At 37.2% G+C, this 6125-nt stretch overlaps 1 pseudogene; it reads left to right on the forward strand.

Annotated features, from left to right (window-relative positions):
- Positions 1-4655: 4655 nt before the first annotated feature.
- Positions 4656-5795, forward strand: LOC149176479 (putative protein phosphatase 2C 8 pseudogene; annotated as a pseudogene).
- The last annotated feature ends 330 nt before the right edge of the window (positions 5796-6125 follow it).

Here is a 6125-nt window from a genome sequence, read left to right on the forward strand (position 1 = left end):
GGCGGCCACATTGAATTCCTCCTACATACATTAAAATTAAATCATATTGATCCTTTATAAACCTCACAAACACACATTCCTACAAAATTACCAGACAACACCTCTAGTTGGTAAAGTTCCCACGTTGAGACAAATCACATATTGACTCATCGACCGATCTATGACTCCAGGGATGCCATGTGTCAACCAACTTATACACATCATCTTTTAACCTACTGCCACATGGCGCAATATCCACTACCTAGATTAAGGGCTCTAGCTCTGGGAACATTTGGTCGTTCGATATGGACAATATCTGTTGTTTGATTAAATCAAACTTGACCATAAAATATGATAAATTTGTGTCCATCTAGTTTGATCTTGGACTTTCGATCTAGACAATCTCATTAATTCAATCAAATGATCTTTGACCATTAAATATGATATCTTGACCCTTCGATCTGGACAATCTCGGCTATTCAATCAAAGCGATCGTGACTATCGAATATGATAAATCGAAGTCATCCAATCTAGTAAATTGTGGCCCTTAGATATGTGTGATCTTGGACCTCCAATCTAGAAAATCTCAGTTATTCCATTAGAGCGATCTCCATTGTCAGAATTGAGAAATTGCTACCGTCATATTTGGGAAATCTTGGCCATTTGATCAAGACAATCTTAGTTGTTCAATTAAAGCAATCTCGACCATCAGATCTAAGAAACTGTGGTAGTCAGATCTAGGTGATGTTGGTCATCAAATCTGGACAATATCAATTATTCGATCAAATCAATCTGGACTGTCGAATCTAACAAATATTGGCCGTCTAATCTGGTAAAACATGGTCGTTAGATTTGTGCAATCTTGGTTGCTTGATTTGAGAAATTGCAACCGTAAGATCTAGGCCATTCTAGCCGTTCGATCTGCATAATTGTGGTTGTCAAATCTAGTTGGTATTGGCCGTCCAATTTGAGTGATCACAATAGTCAAATATGACAAATTGTGGTTGCTAGATCTGAGAGATGTTGATCATTCAATTTGAGAAATTGTAGTTGTTAGATTTGGGCCATTTTGGCCATCCAATTTCTGCAATTGCGGTTGTCAAATATAGTAGATCTTGGCTGTCAAATATGAGCGATCACAACTGTCAGATCTGGTAGATCTTTGTAGTCTGATATGGTAAAACATGGCTATAGATCTAGGCGATCTTGGCCATCATATTTGAAAAATTGTAGCCGTTAAATCTGGGCCATGTTAGATGTCTGATCTAGGTAATGTGACCATTAGATCTAGTAGATATTGTTTGTCCAATTTGAGCAATCACAACCATTAGATCTGGTAAATCTTAGTCGTCTTATTTGAGAAATTATAGCTGTCAAGTCTGGGTCATTTTGGCCGTCCAATCTGGGAAATCGTGGCTGCCAGATCTGGTAGATCTCAGTTGAAAAATTTAAGGGATCATAACCATTATATCTAGGAGATCTTGGTCGTTTTATCTGGTAAATCATGAGCATTAAATCTAGGAAATATTGGTAGTCTGATTTGAGAAATTGCAACTGTAAAATCTAAGCCATTCTGGCCATCTGATCTGGGTAATCGTGGTTGTCAGAGCTGAGCAATTGTGGCTGTCAGATCTGGTAGATTTTGGTTGTCCAATTTGAGCAATCACATTTGTCAAATTTGGTATATGTTGGCCATCTGATTTGGAAACTTTTGGCCATAAGATCTAGATCTTTCTGATTGTCTGATCTGGGAAATCATGGTCGTGATATTTGGTAGATCTTGGTTGTCATATTTGGGACATTTAGGCCTACCAAATGGCATAAGATTGAGGGTGCCCAATCTAGGGCTCTGGTGGGCGTAGTTTTTGTGATTTTTTTAAGTCCTGATCTTCGCGTAGCTTAGCACAATGCTTTTGACAGTACAAGTATGGTGCTTATGATTCTCCACTGTGAATCCATTTTGGTTGCCCTGCTTCCTTCCTGCAACAAATTTGAACCTTTCCTTTCTTCTAAAGAAATGTGTATATTTCCAAAGCTTATGTTGCAACGAATTTATAGAGATAAAAGTGGTAAAGCTTAATGTGGTAATGAGAGAAGAGCAACGTGTGTTTTTTTATCATATTATCTTGGCAGCTTGAAGAGGCACACACATCAATCTTTTTATATGAATAAAAATTTAGTTCGACCATCTATTTAGGATGAAAGGATCCTTTCAAAAATAATTAAAACACATTTTCATTCTTAAAATATTAATTTATATGCTTATTAATGGAAAGCTTGTTTTCTTTTTTCGTCAATGCATTATTCACTTCAACCCTATGTTAGAGTGTTAACACTTTTTTCCATTTTAATAAATGTTTAACCATTTAAAGAATAAAGAATGTTGAAATTTGAAAGTTTTATTTTTTAGGCTTTGCTATGAATAAATCAGTTATATGATAATTTAAGGCAAAATCTAAACAATTTCTATCATATAAAATTTGCAATATGTTAAATCTTCAAAAGAAGAGAATCGCAATTTACAAGTCGCAGCAATTAATTTATCTACCAACGATATTAAAATTCATCAGTCAAACATCTTAAAACTGAAAAATCATTTTAATTACACAAATCTAAATTCATCTACTAACTCATAGATTTAAAAAATTTAAAATAATAATTTTATATACAATAATATTCAAATTTAAAATGCATGAAAACATTACTCCAACTCACATAGGCTTCATTGGGGGAGAAATACAATACCACGTGGGTTCATATAAGGGGATATATATTAAGGAAAAAATGACATAATATATTGGGGGATATATAGGGGTTAAAGGGTTTTTATATTGGCAGGTATAAAAAATGGAGTTCAAAGTTAATGAAAAAATATAAAGGGGTATAAAAAATGTTAATGAAAAAATGGATACCTAAAATATCTAGTGAAAGTACGGGTCTTTTAAATAATGTGATTTTTGGAGGTATTTTCCAATATTTAGTAAAATTAAGGGTATTTTTTAATATGCCACGAATGCACGTGATATGTCAAAGGTTCATTGAGTGAAGCCCTCGTGCTCCAACTAAAAAGTCAATAATAGTTGTATATACAATGTTAATATTCAAATTAAAAATACATAAAAATATTGCTCTAATTGTGAACTTATAATTATAATTAAGTTGCTCCAATTATGAAATTATGATTACATATTCAATTCATTTCCACATCCTATTTTCCTGATGCAGGAAAATATATGGACTTAGTGTTTTCCATACGTGAAAATATTGTCCTTTGCTAGAACAAAAAACCACCTTTGTTAACCATAATAAAGATTGACGTCCCTTTGTGTTTTATTGGAGGTAGCTTTATTCTTTCATTAATTTAATCACCTTCCATACTTTCATATTCTACACTCCATATTATCCATTGCTAAAGGGGATTCCAATTCATCCTCAGATAAAAAATTGGCTTGCCAAACCTAGAATTTGTTGGTCAAAGGTTTCCTTCTATGCCGCTAGTTGACCTTGCAATAATTGAATTCTTTGTGTCACTAGTTGATCTTTCAACAACCCGATTGTCTGTCCATGTGTTTCTTTTACCTCTTCCATTGCAAATAATTGTTCCTTCAATTCCATTATTCGATTTTCATGTAACATTTCCCTCTTGAACACGTTGTTCATATAGGAAATGACATGTGACCTTGAATTTACACAAATCATGCCCCAACTAGGATGGCTTCTCACTGTTTTATATAACAATTGTTCCTTCATAGCCACTGTTTGGTTTTCATGTAACACTTCCCTCTCAAGCACGTTGGTCACATAGGAAATGACATGTGAACTTGAATTTACAAGTATCATGCCCCAACTAGGATGGCTTCTCATTGTTCTATATATTAATCCAATTCTTCACAAGTAGCCTTTATCCTGCAAACCAATATAATAATTAAATTACACCAAGAAAAGTGTTGGTGCATATTGCAAGTAATAAACTATAAGCATTATTCCTTGGTTTACAAGGAATTTCAAGTGGACTTTCAAATTTGTAGTCCTACATTTGATTTATTATTTATATTTTTTTTTTTTAATTTTCTTTAACATCGATTTACACTTTATTTACAATTTATATTTTTCCTTTAGCCTTGATTTCCTCTAGAAAACAAGCATAAACCTACTTGATGGCTCATGACAAAAGATGGCACGATTATACAACATCAATTAACACTAGTGTTCCAAGATAGCATTAAAATATCCACAAGGGAAAAATGTGGGTATTACAGCCTTCATTTTCCCACCTCCATCGACTATGTTGGAATATCTAATTCCTACTTGTCTCTAGTTGTGGTTCTCACTAAGTAAAGGAGTCTGTTCCTAGTAGTTAGGATCCATTTCCTAATTTGGTGTGTGGTTGAGAGATTTCCTCAACCAACAGATTGTGTGTCCAAAATAGTCTCCCTATCTTAAAACAACATTTTCTATATATGTAATTGTATTTGATTAATAATATGAATCTGGATTCTCAGTTTTTAAGTTGGTATCAGAGCCCTGAGGGCCTGGCCCCTCGTGGGCTTGGCCGCTCCTGGGCTAAAGAAATAAAGAGTTTGGTGTTTACTGTGTATGCGATTTTGTGTGTGCAGTTTTGGGTGTGCCAGGGCCAGTGATGGGCAATACGAAGAGAAATCTGATGCTGCATTTTTTTTGGCGTCTACGATGGCCATGGCAGATCACAAGCGGCCTTGTTCTGTAAAGAACACCTCCACAAGGATCTCGCGGAGGAGTTGAAGATCTTCGGCGGCAACTCGCTGGATGAGACACAATGACAGCAGCTCACGAGCGCTTGTTTCGGGAGAGTGGACGCCGAGATCTTATCCGGCGGTATTGTGTGCAGAAATGACTGCATAATCCGCGAAGGCACTAATGAGTGTTCTTGCAGGCAGAGAATAACATCTGAGGCTGTGGGAACTACTGCAGTGGTGGCTATTGTTGGATCTAGCCAAATCGTCATCACTAACTGTGGCGATTCGCGGGCCATATTGTCGCGAGGCGGCAGGCCTGTCGTTTTATCACAAGATCACAAGCCAGGTCAACTGGATGAAATGGAGCGCATAGAGGCTGCTGGCGGGTGCGTGTTTTTTCTGGAACGGCCCTCATGTTCTTGGCGTCCTGGCCATGTCTAGGGCTATAGGCAAAAAATACATAAAGCCCTATGTCATCGCCAATCAAGAGGTGACAATCAATGCCCGAAGCGACGAAGACGAATTCTTAATTCTGGCAAGCGACGGGCTCTGGGACGTGCTCTCCAACGAAGTCGTGTGCGAGGTTGCCAGGAGATGTCTGTCGGGTCGATCACACAGAAGCTACAACGGTCTTCAGGCAGAGGGCCGAGATGACACTCCCGCTGCTATCGCCGCAGCGTTGCTGTCAAACCTGGCGATTGCTCGAGGTAGCCAAGACAATATTACCGTAGTTGTCGTGGATTTACAGAGACGTCGACAGTGGAGCACTGACTTTGGTACAGTGAGTGTGCAGTTTCACCTAAGTTTGGAGAGCCGATTTGTCATCTCGATAATGCCATTGTTATATTTTTTTTAAAGTTTTATGTCGGTGATGTAATTCTAGCGAAAGAATATAGTGGCATTCAGTTTAGCCAACTATTGTCACACATTTGTGTCTGTGTTGGAACTGGGCATTCCAACAATAGACAAATTTATTTGCAGGAATGCCTAGCAACCAGATATAATGAAGACATGACAGTAAAGATGGCATTAGAGGAGTTGCATCAGAGATTGGAAGATGATGGACAACTAGATGAAAGTTTGTGTGAGTTTGTGGAATAGACTCACTAGTATGTTGTATTATGAGTCACACATTTTAATTGTAAGCAAGTCTAGGGTGTTTTATAGTGGTCTTTGTAAACTGTGTACCTGGTAACCCCAGAGTTGGAGTTGTGTTGTAAGCCTTGTAAGGCATGTGTATCTCCATACAGTTTGTGGTAATCTAAAAACCACTAATAGTGAGAGCCCTTGGTGGCATGGTTGAGGGTGATCCGTTAAAATCCAAAGCATGGTTACAAGTAATTCGACAAAACCTGGGTTAACAATGATGGAGGGGGGTTTACAGGTACAGGTACAGGTGTGCAATTATAATGGTTGGAAGAACCATGTATG

Source organism: Pinus tabuliformis, chromosome 4_1 (assembly GCF_031772625.1).
Source record: "Pinus tabuliformis cultivar Carrire ecotype Pingquan chromosome 4_1, CPIR1, whole genome shotgun sequence".
NCBI lineage: Eukaryota > Viridiplantae > Streptophyta > Pinopsida > Pinales > Pinaceae > Pinus > Pinus tabuliformis.